Source organism: Ochotona princeps, chromosome 16, assembly GCF_030435755.1.
Source record: "Ochotona princeps isolate mOchPri1 chromosome 16, mOchPri1.hap1, whole genome shotgun sequence".
NCBI classification, from domain to species: domain Eukaryota; kingdom Metazoa; phylum Chordata; class Mammalia; order Lagomorpha; family Ochotonidae; genus Ochotona; species Ochotona princeps.
In genome coordinates this window covers 48,571,335-48,593,868 of record NC_080847.1, presented here as the reverse complement: position 1 = coordinate 48,593,868, position 22,534 = coordinate 48,571,335, and the positions used below count along the sequence as shown (strand labels likewise).

The 22,534-nt window shown below is 45.7% G+C and overlaps 1 protein-coding gene across 3 annotated transcripts in view; it reads left to right on the top strand.

Annotated features, from left to right (window-relative positions):
* Positions 1–13,732: 13,732 nt before the first annotated feature.
* LOC131482208 (zinc finger protein 345) overlaps positions 13,733–22,534 on the top strand; it is a 50,990-nt gene continuing 42,188 nt past the window's right edge. Inside the window, exon 1 of one of the 3 annotated variants that reach the window (XM_058674409.1) lies at positions 13,733–13,813. The gene's annotated coding sequence lies outside the window, so the exon portion shown is untranslated. Of the gene's footprint in view, positions 13,814–13,855; positions 13,976–14,458; positions 14,557–22,534 lie in introns of those variants that run through there. The other 2 variants (XM_058674407.1, XM_058674408.1) reach the window with 2 other exon arrangements.

Genomic DNA, 22,534 nt, shown 5'->3' with positions numbered 1-22,534 from the left:
TGCAAGGCATGTGCTAGACTACAGCACCGGGCTCAATTAAAAAATTTTTTTAACCAAAGTTCTTTTTACCTGTCTCCTGCTTTACCTTGTCTACTAACTCAAGTCTGTGCAGAAGAGTAAACAATATGTAGCGTGTGATTCCAAGCGGGTATATCAGTTTTTTTTTTTAAATCATTGTCTAAAATCATGGGATAACACTATGCTGCAGATTTTTACAATATGAATGATTAGTAAAAAGAACTAACAGGAATAACTGAATGATTTCCAAAAATTCATACTTAGTTAACTGGACAGCATGGGGAGTTGGAGGAATGCCCTGGATTTGTACCATTCACACTGGAGGGAAAACTCGGGAATGCCTTCTTCTTGGGCATGGCAATCCAGAAGGTCATCGCAGTTCTCCACCGTTCCACATTAGAAAGAGGAAGCACAGATTCACCTTTCATTGCATTTTCCTATGTGCAGCAATGAGCCTGTCCCTCCACAACAGCCTTCTTTGGAGAAAGGACGGACTGGTGGGGTGCGGGGAATGGATGCGTGAGACCCCGAGCCTTGTCTGAAAGCTGTCCCTGCCTCCCACACGCAAACGCAGAGAGAATGGAAGAAAAGACCAGAAACGTCCAGGTTGCAGCTCTTCCAACACTTCAGGGACCGACCCTGACACGGTCCTCTAGGCTTCCATCCCTGACTTCCTCCCTGGGATTTTTCTCAGGGTACCACCCGAGAAGAAGACCGGAGATCGCGGGGGTTCAGGGTCTCAGAAACAAGCCCGGCCAAAAAACCAAGCCCCGCATCAACCCACACGGCCTCCACCTTGCAGCTGTCTGGGGGAAACGGAGAGGGCAGGACTCAGGCGGCCGCGGCTTCAGCGCTCCCGTTCCCATCACTATTCCTGTCACCCCACCACAGCCCGCATTCCTTTCTCCCAGAAAGGCCGCGACCGCATGGATTCACGGCTCACCATCCTCAGCCGGCGCCGAACTTCAAGCATCATCATTCCCCAAGGACACCGGCACCCAGCACGCAAACACGACGCCCTTCAGGGGCCGAGGGAGCGGAGATGGCCGCCGAGATGAGCCCTTAGCAGAGCCGAGCATGCGGGGGTGGGTGACGCGGTTTAGTTCAGTCCCTCGGGCCTGGTGGCCTCTGGGAAATGTAGCACAAGACCGGAAACGTAGAGAATTCGGGCTGTTACAATTGGTGATAGGTGCCGCCTTGAGCGCGGAGGCTGCTGGGAGATGTAGTCTTCGCTGGGCGCTGACTGGTGACGGGACGCACGCCCTGCAGCTCTCAGCCGGCTGAGACACTAGGTGGGCTTGAGTCCGGGTCCTGAGACTGGCACACTAGAGGGGCGAGCTAGGATTGTCAAGGATTGTCGCGGGTCTAAGTGTGTCTGACCCAGGCCGGGACCATGGACGCCTTTGCTTCGTGCGTGGGAGCTGGACCTGCGTGTCATTCTTTGGATGGTGTGTCACACAGAGACCCCTCGGGGAAGGTTAGGCTAGTATATTAGCCCAACTTTGATACCCGATGGCGGTGGCTAGGGAAGAGCCTGAGACCTTTCTCCATGGACCACCATCCAAATTGCCAATGACATGCAGCTTATTGAATTACTCAATAGTAAATCTGGATCTGGATGAAGCTGCTGGCTCTTGCTTGGCCATTATGGGCCTCTGGAGAGTGATCAGAGGTTGGGAATATCTGTTCTCCCTCACAAATAAATTAAGATTTTATTCTATTTATTTGAAATGCAGATTGATGATTGATGGGGAGATATATCTTCCATCCACTGGTTCACTCCGCACTTGGCTGCAACAACCAGAGCTGGACCAGGCTGAAGCCAGGAGCTTCATCCAGGTGTCTCTCACATGGGTGGCTGGTGCCATCTAATGCTGCCTTCCCAGCTGTGGCAGCAGAAAGCGGACTCCGAAGCAGGACATCTGGGACTTGAGCTGGCACTCCCATATGGGATTCTGGCACACAAGCAGCAACTTAATCTATTATACAACTCTGGTCCTGCCCTCAAGTAAATAAAAAAAAATAATATTAAGATAACTCACAGAATTGAAGAAAATATTTTGCAAAGCAAATAATAAGGGATTTATGAACAAAATATTGAAAGACTCTTACAACTAAACGCTAAACCCAATTAAAAGGGGGAAATATTCAAATATACATTACTTCAAAATATATGATACATATATAAAAATACATTCAATAAAACTGATCATGGGTCCAGCACAGTAGCTAGCAGCTAAAGTCCTCGCCGTGAATTATCAGAATCCAATATGGGTGCTGGTTGTAATCATGGCAGCTCCACTTCCCATCCAGCTCCCTGCTTGTGGCCTGGGAAAGCAGTTGAGGATGGCCCAAAGCTTTGGGACCCTGCACCCGCGTGGGAGACCTGGAAGAGGTTCCAGGGTCCCGGTATCGGATCGGCGCGTACCGGCCCATTGCGGCTCACTTGGGGAATGAAACGTCGGAAGATCTTCCTCTCTGTCTCTCCTCCTCTCTCTGTATATCCGCCTTTCCAATGATAATAAATCTTTAAAAAAAAAAAAAAGAGCTGGAAGTGGTGACAGGCTGAGCTAGGCATAACCATGGAACCCTCCGACCTGACTCATGGATACTGAGGTTGAGAAAGGCTGGGCAGGTCCAGGGTGTAGCCCAATCAGGCACACCTCAAAAATAAGGTGTGGGGCAGATCAGCCTGCAATATCCACCAGCTCATACAAAGGCCAGGATGGAGGGGACAGACTATGCTGGGTAAAGGCCCGAATACCCACTGGCACATGTAATATCTAGGTCTGGCAGTGGACCTGGTAGGGAAACTTGGGAAACTTCCCTAGTGGGCTTCAGGGTTGGATGTTGGTCAGAGTGGGCAGAGTAGCTCTACCTGACAACAAGTGTGTAGGTTGGTTCTGGAGGGAGATGGACTGGGCAGGGCCAACCTTAACTCACTGGCATGTGCAGGAGCCAGGCTAGAGTGCAGGTCTTGCTTGAGCTAGGTTATCACACCTACTGGTTTGCATGAGCCAAGGATGGAAGCAGTCGGCAGGGATAGGCTGCAGCACCTGCCAGCGAGCGTTGGGACTGGAGACAGGCAGGACAAGGCCAGGCTGCAGCATCTGATGGCTAAAGCCAAGATGGAATAAGTTATACCAAGCTGAGTCAGAGGAACCAATGGCACACACAAGATCTATGGCTGTGAACAGACCTGGTTGGGAGCTAAGGGAATGGCCTGGCTCAGTTGGGGTTCCCATTGACTAGGGTGAGAGTTGGAATGTGGGCAGTGATATGACTTGGACATGACTGCAGTGTCCCTCAGCACAGGTGTGTGTGTAGGCTCATGTGGGTGACAGACTGAGCCAGACCGCATTCTGACCAGTACACACAAGAGTCACCAAAGTTTCTTTGGGGGTCCCCCAGCTGAGCCACTGGACACAGAACCCCAACTATAGGGAGAATCACAGGATCTGTAGTCTGACCGTGGAGTGCATCTTTCAGAGTTGGGACTCCTCAGTTGCTTGGACAGAGCAGTGGGTGGCATGCCAGATGCACATGAAGGATATGGCAGTCCAGTGGAGCCTGCAGAGGACACCTAGTAATGTAACAGAGGAAGGAGGGTAGAGCAAGTTGGCCCACTACCCCAGCCAAGTGTTAGCAGCAAATGGAGAATCTAAGGTGGACTATGTCAACCAGTGGACCTTGGAAGGATTTCCTCATCCGTGGATCAGTGAGATAAACAGCATTTCAGAACTATTGAACTATCAAAATCACTTGAGCAGAATCCTCAGAGCATGCTCCACATCAGGGGCCCTGAGATGACATCGAGTGGCCTTTCCCCATCCCCGGACACTGAGGTAGTTGGAAGGCTGGGTGCAGCTTCTCCCCTTATCTCCCTCCAGCCCCCCAGACACAGGAAGAAGAAAAAAGAAAATGTGGAAACAATGATCTCACCCACGTGCCCCTATGTAAACATCATTAAAATTAAAAACAAAATCCATGCAGAGCATTAAACTCCAAGTCATAAGATGATTATATTAGGAGGAAGAAAATGCAATCCAATTGTGGTATTTGGGAGGTGGACCTTTGGAGGATTTTATCATTTAGGACTTGCCCCTGGAAGCTAGTCCTTCTGGAAAGATTAGGCCTAACCTCTCTGCTTTCCAAGTGAGCCTGCCTCTCCAAGTGTTTTGCCATTGCCATCTGCCAAACCTATGGCGCCTGTCGATCCTGGACAGTAAACATCCACAACTGTAAACCAATTAATTTTTTTCTGTGTTGTCAAGTTAGCCTTATTCAGATATTTTGATGGAGTAATAAAAAAAAGCTAATAAAGCAATTTGACTAAATATACACCTATTTTATGACCCCTTCTTAGATTCTCAACTGGAATAAATCCAGTGTCTTCCAAAAGATATTGAAAGACTGTTCCAAACAGCTGCAGCTACAGCGACAACAAATTGGCAAGGAGTCATAGTGTGGCTGAAAACCATCCAGACACATACCATCACATGGATTGCTTTTAAATGACATTCAGGAATACACAAAATTACCCTGCCAGAAGGCCAAATAATGATGGCTTCTTTGGGGGATCAAAGATGTCCAGTATGAAGCACATCTAAGCAATCTAGTACTTTGGATTTTTTCTTATCTTGACTTGTATGTGTTTGCCTGAGTAAGACTGGGGCATAAATGTAACATTCCTGGCCTTTATGCAAATTATTTATCAATTAAAAAGTAGGACTAGATTTTCATTTTCCTACATCTGTGTTCATTTTAATATGAAATTCATTTTTTGAAGTACTTTCTAGATTAATTTCTTAGGATTTTACTCCATTCAGTCCTTAAAGGCAAATTGATGTTCCAGGTTAGGTTATATAACCAGAAAACTGCTAGCCACACATAACTGTTTATTGCAGTTAAAACAAGTTGTAAATTTAAAAATTTAGTTCCTCAGCCAAATTAGGTAATCTCAGGTTCTCAGTAACATGTATGGCTACTGGCTTCAGTACTGGACAGTGCAGATACAAAAAAAAAAAAAACAAAAATGAAGCTTTTATGAAGTTGCTATTAAACAGCATTGTTCTACAGCGTCACACCAACATCTCCTTCATTTTGCAGCTGAGGAAAATGCAACTTGGAGTTGATTCTCACCCATAAAATCATGCTAATTCTCACATACTAAGCTTGCACACTTATCCCACATTCGCTACCTCAGCATCTCATTCACTGAGTTTACACACAATCTCTCAGTCTACATTTATAGATAGGAAAAATGATTTTCTGACAAGTTAGTAATCAATGGCAGATATCAGCCTCACAGCTGTACTCACACTGGATCCAAAGTCTCACAGAAAATGCCAAGTGGATCACCAGTCAATACCCCTCTTACAGCGTCACTCAAGGGCACAGTCGCAGTCCCCTTGTCCTCTGCAGAGGACAAGAGTACATGTCGCAAGATTGCGAAACCAGCGTCACATCCCAGAAGCCCTCTGGAGTGGTGGCTGCGTATGGGTGAAGGCCAGGGACAGGGCGCTGTCCAGCTTCCTTCCAGCCCCAGCCTCAATCAGCTGTTCTAGCCCCGGACTCCATCTCCCCAAAGGCATCCTGGCAAGTGCAAGGGCTTTGTGTGGAATCTCTGGGGACTCACTTGTGTACAATGAAATAGATCAGCTCAGACCATGGCAGCGTGAAGTCCGCAGTTTGGGCAACGCAGCCTCAGCACTCTCCACAATCTGGCTGGCTTTGCTTCCCAGACACCTGTGGGACAGCCTAGTTTGGACTACCATTCCCGAAGGCCTTCGCGTCACTACGCCATTTCCTACGCTAACGCATTACGTCTTGGCGTAAGAACGCAGTACGTGGAACACCGTCTGTTTGGGTTGCAGCAAAAACAGTAGGGAAAGGGTTATTGATCTTACAGTTTGCAGGGAGGCTGCCTTATATCAGAGAGAACATATGCTTCCACATAGTTTCTTTTTTCTTATCAAATTCTGCGCTGACTCATGGTGTAGAGTTGAAATCAAAATGGAGTAAATATGGCTCATTGCTAACTGCAATTCTTTTCGCTTTTGTAACTCCTGCTTTACTTGCTTGGCTAACAAACTGTGTGAGCTTGCAGGCCTAATGGGCAACGCGATCGTTAGTGCTGAAGAACCTAGATGTTTTCTGCCTTTTGTAATTCCTGCCCTAATGGTTTGGCTGGGGCTGTGTGAACTCGGCAGGACACCTGGCAGGTCACGTAGGCAGACCACTCCTCAGGAAGGGGGTACCTGGTGTTAGATAAGATTCACCGCCCTATAGCTCATCAATTTGTACTTTTTGAAAGTTGCTTGCTTCAAATCCACCAGCAGAAACCTGCTAAATCATAACTGTATAGTTAATAGCCTAAAATGTATAAGAACGCTGGGTTGTTCAACCGAGGGGGGCGGGGCTCTCTAGCTCTCCTCCTCTTTTGCCTGGGCTGCAGCTGCCCCTGCCCCGCCCAGCCATGCTGGCCTGGGGGAGGTGGCTGGGACACCTAGGTTAACCTGAATAAACCACCTTTATGCCTTAGCACCAACTTCAGACTTGATGATTTTCTGGGGATTTCAAATCCGGTACAACAGTGCCAATGACCACGATCTCCATAAATCAAGGCCCAAGCTTTATTAACCCATAGATAATTCAAGATCAGGGTCTGGTTGTCACAGGTGGTGCCTAAGTTGGAACCCAGACCTGAGGCGAGCAGGCAGGTGCTGGCAAGGAATGTGTAATCCTTCCTCACTCACCTCTCCAGCGGTTGTAAATTGTACCCCCTTGAAGCTGTGTCAAGCTGCCACTATAAAAACTTTGTAATTGTACTGCTCAGGGCTGCACTCCGGTAAGGGGTGTTGGTCCCAGCCGGCAGGTCGGTTGTCTTGCGGTTGTTTTGCTTCTCATTTATAATACTTCTTTGTGACTGTCACTGGTGAATGTAACATTCTGTTTTAGTGGTCGAGTGGATGCAACAATGGATCCCACAGTGGCATCGCTTCATTTCAATTAAGTGTGCTCTGGACAGAGGAGATGTGACAAAACTGAGTTTCCAGGAGAGCTGCTTGTAAGCCTGATGGTATGAGAAGTTAGTGACCCAAATGGAGTAGTTCTGCTGAAACACCTTTTCTGTTTTTTGGAGACAGTGCCGTTCACCAACATGCCGAGTTCCCGAGGTGTCACATGCACATTCAGCAGTGTGTGGTACCAGAGCAGATGTTTTCAATGCTAGCTGAAAATCGCTTGGGCACTGAGGTTCTCTGCATGTGGAATTCTTACCACGTTGAGCGAGCATCTGGAACCTTGGTTGGTGTGGGGTGCTCAACATGCTTCATTTCGATACAGTGCATTTTACCCAAGAGGCTTTTGTGTTTTCATTTCTTCATCAGTACGTTGGTAATTCAGTGGTTCAGTGTTGACTTTGTTTTGTGGCATCTCATTTGAGGGAATATATAGTGATGGTGTAACAGAGACTATCATATCCACATGTGAAGATACAATGCAGTGTGTATCTCTACTTTCAAATCAAAGATGAACTCCCAATGAAACTGTTGGATATATCTTGACAATAAGATGCTGAACTATCTGACATTGTCTGTACCAGCAATGTCAGGACACACTTTGTTAACAGACTGATGGACATATGACTGCTTATGAAGGACTATACTATTTAAAATAATAAAAGGCAATATAAAGAAAGGGGGCAGGGTTTGGATGAGAGCACCAGGAAAGCGTGGGGATACTGTTGTGAGTTGACCAAATCTATCCCAGAAATGAGTCAGAGGTAGACTCCTTTCCTTTGGGGGGAGGAGGCAGACAGACTCTTAGAAACTCAGAAATCTTTATTCACCAGCCAGCGCCAACCGGTGGACTGTCCCGTTCCACCACACGTGGAAGAGGGGGGCATCCCTGATAAGCTGAGTTCAAGGGCTCTTAAACACTGGTCATCCAGTCAACTCAGAGAGCATTGGCACATGATGTGAATCATTCAACCAACCAAGCTGACATCAGTGCACAACACAAATGATCCAGTCAACTGTAGAGGCAGCCAACAGATATCCAGTTTAAGTATCATATACTTTTTAAAAAATTTTGATAATCTTTGCATAGTTGATTAGGGAACAAAGGGTTAAGGGTTACAGCAAAGTGGGTAAGACCACATTTTTTTTGTGTGTGTATATCTGGATTAAGGAGGGAGACAAAAGGAGAAGCCCTACCCAACCTCCCACCCCATCCCAGGGTCCCTGACATGGGGCATGCTTTGAGGGCACTGCTCAAGTGGTTTCCTTAGTTCAACAGTTCTGAATTGCTGCTGATCTTGCCATTCCAATCACAGTAAAATCTCTCCAGAATCCACTGGCTGACATAGTCCACATTAGGGTTCTCTGTTGTAGTACCAGGTGTCTTCTGCAGGCCCTGATGGACCGCCATTTCCCTCATGTGCATTTGGATATGCCATCTCTGAGGAGGCTCAGCTCCGACACATGCACTCCATGGTCAGACCATGGAACCTGCAATTCTCTTCATGATTAGGGTTCTGTGATCAGCAGCTGAGTTAGAGGAATCCCCAAAGAAACTTCGTCTGAGGTGACCCTAGACCTGATTCTTGTGTATGAATGCTGGTACAGGGTCTGGCACAGTCCATCACCCCAGTCAGCTAATGCCTATGCTGGTGGTTGCAATTGCTGTGTCACTTCTGTTTCCAGACTTGTTTTCCACATGAACTTATGGGTATTGCAGTTAAGCCTGATTCTGCCCACCTTACACTCGGCCTTCACACAAACCAGTGGGAGCTGCTGGTAGGGGCTACAGGCTAGCCCAGTCCTGCCAGCCCTGAGTCCCAGCCCTCATGTGGCCTGGCTGGTATTGCACCCTGACCTGGCCTGACCCAGACTCCATTCTGGTAATAGAATCACCAGCAGGTGATATGAACTGGCCCAGCCTGGCTCATTCCCAACCTGCGCCAAATGTATGCCAGTGAGTACCATATTTTGGCCTGGTCTGAGCTGCTCCCTGTCTTAGTTCTTGTGCTCACCTGCAGGGAGTGTGTCCCGACACAGGAGTTCCCCAAGCTCCTCAATCAAGATCTCTCTCAATGCAGATCTGGTGGGTCCATGGGCCAGCCCTAGTTAGTACACTTGCTGTCCCACAGGAACAGTGGCCTTTCCTGACCAGCCCTCAACCATTCTGTTTCTTAATGTTGGGTGCTACAGCCCAGCCAAGCCTGGTCCACACTCAGACACAACTCATGCATGGCTCAGCAGTGGCAGAGCTTCAGCTTAGCCAGTCCTACACCCACCCTGGTTCTCACAAATACCAGTGGGTGCTGGAGTCCAGCCCAGTCTGGCGCATCCCACACCCAGCCCACACACATGCCTAGGTACCCTGCAATCATATCCACGCCAGACTGCAACCCACATCCTGGCCGTTGCGCTGACCAATGGGAATCACACCCCAGCTAGGCACAGATCTCATGCGTGCCAGTGGTTGCTCTGAGCCAGCCTGGCATGGCCCCTCACCTGTCTTAGCCTTTGCATTTGGATGCTGCAGCCTGGCCTCACCTAACCAGCTCCCAGTCTGAACTCTCGCTGGCGGGTGCTGGAACCTGGCCCTGCTCAGTCTGTTCCCATCCCTGGCTCATGTAAACCAGTAGGTGTGATACCTTAGCCCAGCACGACCTGCACTGCAGCCTGGTTTCTGCACTTGCCAGTGGGCTAAGATGTGCTCAGCCCTGCCTGTTCCTCCCCATTCCAAAACCAACCCACACACTTGCCAATGGATGTGGCTACCTTGCATAGCTTGCCCGGCCCCTAAGTCTGGACCACATGTTCACCAGTGGGAGCTATGACCCAGTAGGGTAGTTTCCCAGGTTCACCCATTTGGCCCACTCTCAGACCCAGATCGTACATGCTCCAGCAGGTGCTAGGCCCTTGCCCAGCATAGCCTGCCCCTCCACCTTGGTCTTATGAGCTGATGGCCTGCCTCACACCCTATTTTAGAATGCACATGCAGGTGCTGTAGCATGGATCTGTCCAGCCTATTCTCAGCCCCAGTACTCGTGTTGGCAGGTTCCATGTTCATACCTAGTTCAACCCATCACTCTCCCAACTCTCAAGCTAACCAGCGGGACTTGTGTTTCCTTATTGTTGGGCCAACTTATTCCCCTGCAGAATCTACCCCTGGATGTGTTCTAGTGTGTGCTAGTTAGTGTCATGGCCCTGCCTGATGTGACCCATCTGCTGTTCCAACACTCACTATCAGGTACTGGGATCTAGCTCTGCTAATCAGGCCCCTAGCCATAGTTTTGGTGGGCGGTGATGTGTAGCGGTCAGCAATGATCTACACTAACAAGGCCATCTTAGGACTCCCATGTGGGCTTTTGAATCAGTCTGACCCATACAGATCTTTCAGCCTCTCCACTCCAAACCACCAGGTCTCAGTCCCCTTGCCTACCTGCAAGTACATTGGCTGTGTCGCTGGGTGTCCCTCAGGATTCATTCATCACCTATGCATCCTTATCCATGGATGCCCCTAGGCAGTAATTTGTTACCCCAAGTCCCCAAAGTTCATTGGTTGGCGGCCAGCGGGCAGAGTCCAGCACCTGGTAAGCACACTGGCTGCTCCCCCCCACCCAGGCTCCCACTCACCAGCCAAAAGTGGCCAGTGAAGTGGAGGTTCCGCTTCGCATGACTGGCCCGCCCAACACTGTGCTTCATAAAACACCAAGAAGCAAACAGGAGATATGTAGTTCCTTTTAGTGTTAAAGATTTATGGGACAGCTATCTTTGAAACATTCTATATACAGTTGTTTGCATTGAAGTGAAATGGTTAGAAACCTGTGCTTGTATACTGTTAATCTTCACTACCTGCTTTCTGCTTTGTGTCACATTTATGCTCACTGTCATGTAGATACAGTCGTGTTCACTGTCACGTAGGTACCCATTGTCATGTAGATATTTACTATAAAACCCCCACTTCCTGTCTTTCCTCCTTGCTGTATATCTGCTTTCCAATGAAAATAAATCTTTTTTAAAAAATAAAACCACTTATTTTGTTTGTGACGCTTCTTGTTCATGACAGGAAGTGGCTGCCTCACTGAAGAACAAAGACATGTCACTTGCCTTGGAGTCTCACTCTATTTCTTTGAACCCCAACAGCTGGTGCCCAATGTGTGGGGCTCAGTGAAGGCAATGAAACTGAAAGGACTTGGGGACGCTCACAGTAAGCGAACTTGCGGCATTTCATTTAATATGGGAAATTCTGGTTCAGTCGGGAACAGTATGTGGATCTGCTCCAGGGTTTATTACAGGGAACTGGAGTTAAGGTAAAAAAAAAAAAAGTCAATGTGATGCTTTGTTTTCTTTCATTGCTAAGCATTGTTATTGGTTTCATCCTTCTGGTAGATGTGTGTTGTAAAGTATGAAGAAAGGTATTAAAGCTCTTAGGAGAGCACAGCAGGAAGGAGAAATAATCCTTGTAAAGTATGGACTCTGCTTCTCATTTCCTCAGCCTTACAGCCACTGCAGCCAGACACAGAGGGTCCTGAGTTCTCTCAGAGACGCAGCTTGCTTCTCTTACGGAAGAGGGAACATTAAGGCCGTATCGATCAGCCGATCAGCTGGCTGCTTGGCCTCTTGCACCTTCACCAATCAATGTAGATTTAGCTGAAATCAATGAGGAAAGAGGACAGCCAAGCACTCTTCACAGATTAGGCTCCATCCACAGCCCTTCCTCACTCATCCTCCTCCTCTTCCAACAAGCAAAGGATTCTGAAAGTTCTGAGACTGATTCCAGTTCTTTTAAATGGATACTAACCAAAAATCAATCTCGCCTCCTTCTAAAGGAGATGAGAAAAGGGGCTTCTGAACTTGAGACTATGGAGGTTGCCCCTAAGAAAGAAGAAAAGTTTACAAGTATTCCTCCACATAAACCTACCCCCTCTGCTTCATCCCATGAGAAACCATCATCCCCTCCTGCTTACAGGTTTGCAATACGAGCCCCTAGCCTTTTTCCGCGTAACTGTAAGGCATGTCCAGTTAATATTAATTTTATCCCACTTGAAGAGGCAGGATCTGAGAAGCCTAGGGGACTTGATGTATTTGAGCATAAACATTTCAATATACATACTTTCAAAGACTTCAAAGAGGCTACAGCTTCATCTGCAATGCATTCCACTTTTACCAGATTATTAGAGCAATTGCCTACCCAGTACTTTGATTCCATATGATTGGATCAATTTAGCTAAAGTAGTTTTAGAAGGAAATTTGTTTTTACAATTTAGAAGTTGGTGGCAGGATGAGGCTGCGCAACAAAGAAGGAGAAATCCTAACACTGATCCGCACCCTGGTGTCTCCAGGGCCAGCTTGTAGACCAGGGAGACTTCTCGGGAATCCAGGCTCAACTCCGATAGGATGATGAAGCAATCACTCAGGTTCGGAGATGTGCCTGATGGGCCTGGGACAGGGTAGAGGACTCAGGGAAACCTCACCAACCTTTTTTAAATTTGTCAAGGCAGTCGTGAAATGTACACAGATTTTATAGCTCGACTAACTGAAGCTATCTCTCATGCCATTTGACAAACAGACATGCGAGAAATGCTTTTACAAACTTGGACTTATGAAAATGCTAATATAGACTGCCAAAAGGCTGTAAGCCCTAGCTGAGTGGCAGGTAGCAGCCTTAATGATTATATTAAAACTTGTGGATCTGGCGCAGTAGCCTAGCAGCTATAGTCCTCGCCTTGAACGCACTGGGATCCCATATGGGTGCAGGTTCTAATCCCGGCAGCCCTGCTTCTCAATCCTGGCAGCTCCACTTCCCATCCAGCTCCCTGCTTGTGGCCTGGGAAAGCAGGACGGCCCAAATCCTTGGGACCCTGCACCCATGTGAGAGACCCAGAGGAGGCTCCTGGCTTCTGGCTCTGGATCGGCTCAGTTCTGACCGTTGAGGCCGCTTGGGGAGTGAATCAACAGACAAAAGATCTTCCTCTCTGTCTCTTCTCTCTCTGTATATCTGACTTTGCAATAAAAATAAATCTTTTTAAAAAAGATTTAAAAATAACTCTAATGCGTGGTCCTTGCGCAAAAAGGAGCTTCAAGTGGCTTCTTGGCACAATCCACTCAGTGTTGCCAAGCCCCCATCTCAAGACCTAGAGAATGCGGCTGACGCTGGCCAGGCCCGCCCAGTACCTGGTGGGATCTTGAACTGTGCTTGCCAGTGGGACTCCGGAGAGCCACGCTCTGGGAGCTGGGCTGTGTGAGGGAGCACACTAGTGGGCTGTGAGAATGTTGTTAAAAGTTCTTGTGACAGCATAATAGTGGCCGCGTACTTATAGCTAACGGGCAGAGGGAGGAAGAGAAAGGACAGTAAGTTACCATGGAGAATTCAAGTATCGAAGGTGTGGGGGTGTCTTGCTAAACTGGCTTGGCAGGATTCTGGCTGAAGGGGGTTCCTGGGGTCAAGGAGGAGTCCTACCTCGGTTCTCCCATGAGGAAAAGAAAAAGTTTGGTCCAGGCAATCCTGGTCAGATGAGACAACCCCGACCCTCATCCCGAAGCCTCGGATAACCGCCGCCTCGGAGGAAGTTTTGTCTGGTTTCAGGGTTCCGGTCACGGGCTTTTGACCGCCCGTCGCCTTGTGAACTACACGTCCCAGAAGCCTCTCGGTCCAGCGCTCCGTCCCGCGAGAACGAGAGGGATCTTCGGGCTTGTTGGGACGAATGGCCTTTGTGGGGGCCGAGTCGGGCTTGTCCCCGCCGGACCTGAGGGAGCCGACGCCGCCGCGGAAGGCGCAGGTGAGGCGAGCCTGGCGCCTCGGGAACCTCCGGTCTTGGGGTTGCAGGAGCGGGCTGAGGGGCGCGGGCTGAGTCGCTAGGGTGGGCGCGTGGAGGACGTGGCTTGCGCGCCTGATTGGAGTTGGTCACCATGGAACCGGGTTTGGCGTTGTGCTTGCGAAGGTGAGACCCCCTGATTGTGCGAACCGTTAGTGAGTGTGCGTGTTCACGGCTCTGCCACCCCGCGGGTGTAGGACGCCTGAACTGTGAGGTTTGTTTCTGTTGTCCCCGCGTGTTTGTGGTATTGTTGATGAAGGGCGCTTGTAAATTTATTCTCTGTGCCCCCGAAGTGCGTGTCCCCGGCAGTGTGAGAGGTGCCTTTGGGTCCCCAGTTGTCTGTCTCCACGGGCTGTGTGACTCTGGGCAGCCCCTTGGGGCTTGTGACACCCATGTGGCTGAAGCCATGCGTGTAACTGTTTTTGCCAGTGTAGGTTTTTAGCATCTTTGTGTCTTTGGGACTTGGGGCACAGGAGACCCTGGGGAGCCCAGGGGCAGAGTCAGCGCACAGCTGCAAGGGACACTGCCTGGTCGGGGACGTGGGGTCCAGGATAGACTTCTCTGGCCTCATTCCTTAGGTGGTAGGCGGGCAAGCCTCAGACCAAGCAAGACTCTTTTCTGGGTTCCCAGCTCTGCGTCCCGCTTGCGTAGAAGTCTCCAGAAAGGTGTAAAGAATGGCTTTGTAAGACCCACAAGGCGCTTGCAAGGTAGTTTGCTGTTTCCTCAAATTCGTTGTTGTCAAGACGTGACTTGCTTTCTTCTTGTGTCAATGCTTGCTCATCTGGTGACCCCCAAGTAACTTTCTCTTTGAGAAAATATGATGGTTCCGCACCCCAGCTTTCCCTCCTCCCACACACCAATTGTCTGATGAGTTTAATTTTTTAATTTATGCTTTTACAAAAATACTGTTTCTAATTATAAAACATGATTATTTTGAACTCAAATGTACTGAAATCGCCAATGAAGAAATTTCAATTTCCAGTTGAAACCAGTGCCAACTTTTGACGTTTCCTTTCTAGTAGTGTGTTTTATGTGTCTATGTAAAGTGGGAATTTTACAAATTAAATTCATACATTTATCCTTGGGCATCTCTTTGGTGCGTAATTATTTCGCTTATCTCTTTAAGATCGTATACAGAAATGGTATACAACACCGATTTGTGCAGTTTAACAAGTTGTATAAACCCATGGAAGGAGGACGCACATGAAGAAATAGAATACAACCATCATCACCGAGGGAGAGCGTGGCCTCCCCCTCCACAGTGGCACTCAGTACTCTAGTCTTTTGATGCTAATCACCGCAATCATTTCCTAGCCTCTCATTAACACTTTGGTTCGTAGGTATTACTCCTCAGACCAAATAGCTTTAATTTTTGCCTTGTTTACTAGCTCTGCTAATGAATAGCATTCGTACATTTTCAGGTTTTTTTTGTTTTAAAGATTTATTTTTATTACAAAGTCAGATATACAGAGAGGAGAGACAGAGAGGAAGATCTTCTGTCCAATGATTCACTCCCCAAGTGAGCGCAACGGGCTGGTGCTGCGCGGATCCGAAGCCAGGAACCTGGAACCTCCTCCGGGTCTCCCACGCTGATGCAGTGTCCCAATACACTGGGCCGTCCTCGACTGCTTTTCCCAGGCCACAAGCAGGGAGCTGGATGGGAAATGGAGCTGCCAGGATTGGAACCTGCACCCATATGGGATCCCAGGGCATTCAAGGCGAGGACTTTTAGACGCTAGGCCATGCCGCCAGGCCCATGTGCATTTTCAGTTTTACAAGAAAATGCCAAACTGTTTCTTGAGAGGTACCATGCAAATTTTGACTTGTAGCAACAGTTGACAAACATGGCCCCTGTCTTGTGTCTGAGCCAAGTTTCGGCATCTTCCTCCTTTTTAATTTTTGCCAAATGTGTTATGTTGCCATGTTGAATTTACATTTCTTTTTTTATTCATGAAATTGGTCATCAATTCATGATCATTGTAAGATACTTATTTAAATATTTTTTCAATTTCACTTGGGTTTTCTCTGATACCAGTATAGAGTATATATTAACTTATGTATCAGAGGAATCTAATGTGCCATAAATAAGATATATATAAATGTATATGTAGCTTTTGTATAAAATCTTTTCAGTCATGTGTATGACAAAAATATTTTCTCCTGGTTTGGATTTTCACTTTTTCTGATAGCTTTTGTTAATGAGAGCTTCTGGCTTTCAGTGTAAGGAAATCTTTTCCTCTGATTATTATTTGCTCAAGAAATTTTATGCTACTGAGAGATAATGTTTTCTTCTCTGTTCTCTTCTAAAAGCTGTCTAGTTCTCACTTATAACAGATGTTATCACTAGGAATTAATTTCTGTAGTATAAGGATTCGATTTCATTTTTTTGCTAATGTGAGATCCAGTTATATCATAGCATTTATTGAAAAGTTGGTGTATAGTCTCTTTTTGGTAAAAAACCAAGAGACTATATATAATGACTGCTTCTGGATTCTATATTTTGTTCCATTGGTTTGTTTGTCACTCCTTAAAGTAATGCCTTACCAGCTTAATTATAGTAAGTTTACATGTGGAGCGTGTCCTCTCATCTTCCCACAGTCCATGAGTGCCTTGGCTGTGTTCCGTCGCATTTTCATGTAAATATATAAATCAACTTGGATTTTTGATTGAACTCTATTGTATTTATCTGAGTAGAAATTGGGGTTCTTTTCTGATAGACATGATATAGTTGTTCCTTATGTTTCCCAGTAAGGTCTTATTTATTGTTGGTAAGTAGTTCTTGACAGGAATTACACAATCTACAATATACGATGTGTATTTTCTTTCTGCATTGACTATCAGAAATCTGAATGCTTCATCTATTGAGCAATTGTAATCAAATTATTTAGCCTGGACTTTTATGTTAAATACCTATAACTTTTAGTCCTTTTCTTCTTTCTATTACACTTCCTCCTTTTATTATTTTAATAAAAAATCAGCTTGATTAGAATAAAATCATTGCTGTATGCTAACTTGAGTAGATATATTGTGCCAGGAAGGATTTGGGTAGGCATTTGGTGTAGCAGTTGCGATGCTTCTTGGGGTGCCCCTGTCCGGAGTCAGCGTGCCTGCACCTTCTTGCTGATGCACTCTGGGAGCCGCAGGTGATGGCTTAAGTACTTAGGTCATTACCATCCTTTTGGGAGACCTGGATTGTGTTTCTGGCTCCTGGCTTCAGTGTGGCGCAACCCTGGCTGTTGCAGGCAAAGGGGGGATGAAGCAGCAGAGGGAGATCTCTGTCTTTCTGTCCGTCTCTGTGTCTCTCAAAAGAGTCTAAAATGGGAGTGGGAGAGAAAAGATTGGAAAATTCCCTTTCTAATGTCCTCTAAACTTCGGGTTCCTCCATTTAAATACATCTTTTTCCTTCCTATGGACCTCTAACTTCAGCTGGGAGTTGAATGGAAACATGGCTTACAATTTCCCCTTCAAATATTTCTTGAGATTTGGACAAGGTATTGACTTTCTGCATTAACAGATAGGTTACTGGTAACTACCTGGGGAATGATAGAACTGGGCTAATGCTTATTTTACGTGATATCCTTCCATTTTACTTTCTTCATTTTCTTATTAATGTTGCTAAATTTTTTTAATTCTTAGCCTCCTGAAATACTTTCTTAGATGTGGAGGGTAGGAAAATTACATATTGATTTGGATATTTACTGTCTAATTTTTTTAAAGATTTTTAAGATTTATTGGAAAGTCAGATATACAGAGAGAAGGAGAGATAGAGAGGAAGATCTTCCATCCGTTAATTTATTCCCCAAGCAACCTCAACAGCCAGAGCTGCACGAATCTGAAGCCAGGAACCCGGAGACTCTTCCAGGTCTCCCACGTGACTGCAGGGTCCCAAGGTTTTGGGCTGTCCTTGAGTGCTTTCCCAGGCCACAAGCAGGGAGCTGGATGGGAAGTGGGGCTGCTGGGATTAGAACCAGCACCCATATGGAATCCAGCACTTTCTAGGCGAGGACTTTAGCTGCTAGGCTACTGTGCTGGGCCCAACTATCTAATATTTTTTGTAACATCTGCTCCAATCAAGTCTGTTTCATTTTTTTAAAGGTTTATTTATTTTTATTGGAAAGGCAGATATATATATAGAGACGAGGAGAGACAAAGAGGAATATCTTCTGTCTGATGATTCACTCCACAAATGACCGCAGTGGCCAGAGCTGCACCAATCCAAAGCCAGGAGTTTTGATCTTCCAGGTCTCCCAGGAGGATGCAGGGTCCCAAGGCTTTGTGCTGTCTACTAATGCCTTCCCAGGCCACAGGCAGGGCGCTGGATGGGAAGTGGGGCAGCCAGGACTAGAACCGGCGCCCATATGTGACCTGGCGCGTTCAAGGTGAGGACTTTAGCTGCTAAGCCACTACGCTGGGCCCAACTACCTAATATTTTTTATAACATCTGCTCCAGTCAAGTCTGTTTCATTTTGTATCTTAGGTTTTTCTCCCTGCCGCATTTCATTTTTAACTCTTTCCTCTCCCTGCACCTGTTAGCCCCACCTTTATGCATCTACCTGTACAATCTTTAGATTTTAGGGCCCAGTGCAATAGCATAACGGTTAAAGTCCTCACCTTGAACATGCCAGGTTCCCAAATGGGCGCTGGTTCTAATCCTGGCGGTCCTACTTCCCATCCAGCTCCCTGCTTGTGGCCTGAGAAAGCAGTTGAGAATGGCCCAAAGTCCTAGGACCCTGCACTTGTGTGGGAGACCTGGAAGAGGTTCCTGGCTTCAGATTGGCTCAGCTCCAGCCGCTGCAGTAGCTTGGGGAGTGAGCCATCAAAAGGAAGATCTTCCTCTCTGTTTCTCCTCCTGTCTGTATATCTGACTTTGCAATAAAAACAAATAAATCTTTTAAAGAAAAAACTTTAGATTTTGAAAGAAAAATCTTTGAATACCTAATTAGATATAACCCTTCTTTTCTAAATTTTGCATAGTCTTTATTCTTTTCATTATGAAGAGAATTCCTTTTTATCATGTATTAAGGGTCATAAGAGAAGTGTGGATCCCTTTGGATCTTACAAGTTAGGATGCAGGAGCCCTGTCACATGAAAAGGACACATGGGACCAAGGATCAGGGAGTCCAAGGCAAAACGTTTCGTGTAAGCTTTCCTTATATTCATTCTACCTGGATATCTGAACAACCTTTGAGAATAGACAATCCTAGGACTATTTTGGCTACAAGGACACCTGGTCTTCTAGTTAGTGAGACGTGGTTTATACAGTACGGTAGTTACAAACCTCCGAGGCATTACTGCCAAAGCACTGCCTAGTTCTCATGGACTTGCATTCTTTGTCTAGGTCATCAGGCTGCAGGGAGTGGGCCAGGGAGCTCTGGGGCAGAGCCTGTCACCTAGGTAATGTCCCCAGGGAGCCATTCAGTGTAGTCGCCTAAACATGCTTCTCTCAGGACCTTCCAGAAGACCAGAGGCACTCCCAGGGTTCAGGGCCTGCTTCTCGGGTCTCAGTAGGCACTCCTCCAAGCCCCTGGCTGTTACCGAGAAGCAAAAGGAAAAAATAAAAGTTACCGTAGTTCTGTGAATTAAAGATAACTGCTGTCAAATCATTAGCATAGATACTCACAATTCTTTTTAATGAGATCATTTTGTGGCTACTATCCTATTACTGGGCTTTATCTTGCCAAAATTTGATTCAACAACTGCCTTTGTCATTAACCTGTATCATTGCTGTGAGTTGTCATGGCTTTTTGGTATTACCATTTCATCAAACCCCTTATGTTAAATATAGTTTAGTATAAATTATTGACATCATAAATAATGTACACTCCTAGTGTGTTTTTATTTTTTACCCAAATTATCATTAGATATGTAATTCATGTTTTTTTTGGTGTGAAAATGATTCATTAATTCTAGATAGGCTGAAGTCACATGTGACTACAGTCCCTCAATCTTTTTAAGTCTAGCTGAAAATCAGTAATTATTAGTCCTTTTTCGGCTTTTGTCAAATACATTTAAATATGTACACATGTAAATGTGTGTCAGATTCTGTTTTATTGCTTAAAATATATCTACATAAAGAGGGTCACAACTGACAACCAAAAGATAGGATATATGATATAAAGTACTTATATAATAGCGAGTTGGTTCATCTAAAATCCCTAGAACAAGACCTGACATGTTGAAATTATGTTTCAATGTTGTATTATTTTGTTAAAATAATACAAAAAGTACAGTTACAGCAGTGACATTTTGTTCCTTGTTTGGTTAGTGTCAGGGACTAAATTGTGTACTTTGAAATTTCTGTGTTGAAAAACATCAACCTCAATACTTTAGAATGTGACTGTCTTTGGAAATAAGACCTTTAAAAGGATGGTTAATGTAAAGAGAGGATATTTAAGTGAACTCTGACCTGATCTGATTAATGTTCTTATAAGAAAAAAAAAATTAGGGTGCTGGCACAGTGGCTCAACAAGTTAATCCTCCACCTAAAACACCAGCTGTCCATGTGAGCACCGGTTCAAGTGCCGGCTGCTCTACTTGATCCATCTTCCTGCGTGTGGCCTGGGAAAATGATAGAAGATGGCTCAAGTCCTCGGGCCTTTAAAAGAAAAAGAAAAACTTGGACACATGAAAAAATATCAAGGTTGCTCACACACAGGGGAGAACAGGTGACCATCTGCCAATCAAGGAAGGAGGCCCCAGAAGAAACCAGATCTGTGGATATTTAGATCTTGAGCAGGCAAGTGTCCATTGTCTAAGCCTGCCTGTGTATATGTTGTTACAGAGCTAACAAATTAATACAGTAAGAAAGTCTTATCTTCATGGGTCACAGTATGTGTGCCCCCTGTATCATGCTGAGATTGGATCTGCATGAATCTAGTGGCTACAGAAGGATTCTAATGGGTTGGGGGGGAATGATCACCCCCTTTGAAGATGCTGGTCCTGGTGATGTTAGGGTTTTCAGTCAGAGATTAGTCTGTTAAATACTGCACTGCCGATTATTCCTAGTAAGAGAATTCCAAGTGTCTTCTTTGTCAGTTTCATCTGGATCCCAACCAGATGTCTTAATCCGTATTTCAGTACCTCGTTCTTTACCAGTCTTCCTTTCACTGCCATCAAAATTCAGCTGCCTGAGCAATCTTCTGTTCAATTTTTAGCTGTATAAACCCTAGAAGAAATGGGTGATTCTGCTAGGATTTTCATGGAACTGTTCTGGTTCTTAGACTCTGGAGGAGCTAAGGTATATGAACCTGTCAGTGTCTGGTAGGTGTTCAAGAGCAGGCAAATGAATCTAACCCATACAAGTCTTTGTAAAGGAGCATCATTGCCATAATGGCCAAGTACAGCAACAAGCTGGCTCCCAAGGCAGGGGCTTTTAGTTGCCACTACACCAGAATCAAGCACAGATTGTTTGTAGGCCATGTGTTTCTAGGATCCCAAATCCCATTTGTCTAGGCTTTGCACTGTATTTAAATCTGAAAGATTAGTGAAAAGAACAGAACAGTTCATGGCAACAAATATTGAAGGATAACTAAAAAGCATGGTCAAACTAATCCCCAGATCCCATGTTTACAGGTCTGTCTCTGAAGACTGATTTTGTTAGAATCAGTATTTGATCAAGAGACAAGTAACACATAATTTAATAAAGAATTATCTACTAAAGAATAGATCTGTAAATGTCATTGGTATAGAAGAATCAAGATGGTGGAATAGGGTAAAGACGTGTTTTGTGGCTTTTCATTTAAGGGGTTGTATAGTACCTGTGTAATAGAGACTGTCATATCCAGGTGTGAGGATACAATGCAATATGCATCTTCTAGATCAAAGATGGACTCCCCGTGAAACTGAAATATATCTTGACAACAGGATGCTGGACTTTGTGCCTTTTTCCATGCCTGCAATATCAGGATATACTTAAGTAGCAGAATGATGGACTTATGACTTTTTATGAAAAACTGTACTATTATAATAATATAGGGGAAATCAGTGGGAGAGGGGCCTTGGGGAGGGGAAAGGGAAATCCCAGAGCCAATGGAACTGTGTCATAAAATAATAATAAATTGAAAAAAGTAAAAAAATTTTTTTGTCATTGGAATAGCTGATACAGTAAATAACTTAAAAAAAAAAAAAAGCCAAACATTGTTCGTATTGTTCCTGATGGCTAGGATAGAACACCCAAGAAGAGTTTCTCACAGGTCTCGGGTCTAGGTCTCTTAGGGCCTGTGAGTCACTAAATGGCAGAATAACTGCTAGAAGTAAAGTGTGGGAAGAAAGGCATCAGTGTGCAAAACTTGAAGAGAAACTCATTCATTACCTTGAGAGTGAATGCCTCAGGTTTTATACATCCCAAGTTGCTCGTTCTTAAGAAGGCATTCATTTGTAGGGTTATTACAGGGATGGCTTCTGAACATGAGTACATCTGTAAATTTTGTACCTGCTTCGTTTTTCCTTTCCCAAGTCCTTTCTCTACTGTGGTGCTGCATTAATAGAACTTAGTGGACAACTGTCCTCTAGAATTTGCCAGAAATCCACAAATCTTACCAGCACCATATGGAACAAAACCACCAGAAGAACCTGTTAGATGCTAGGTGCTGCTGCCCGTTTTACGCTTTAATAGCCCCAAACTGACAAAGCTGTTTATATTGAGGAAGCCTGGAAAACTACCCATGCTGCAGAAATTCGACCCTG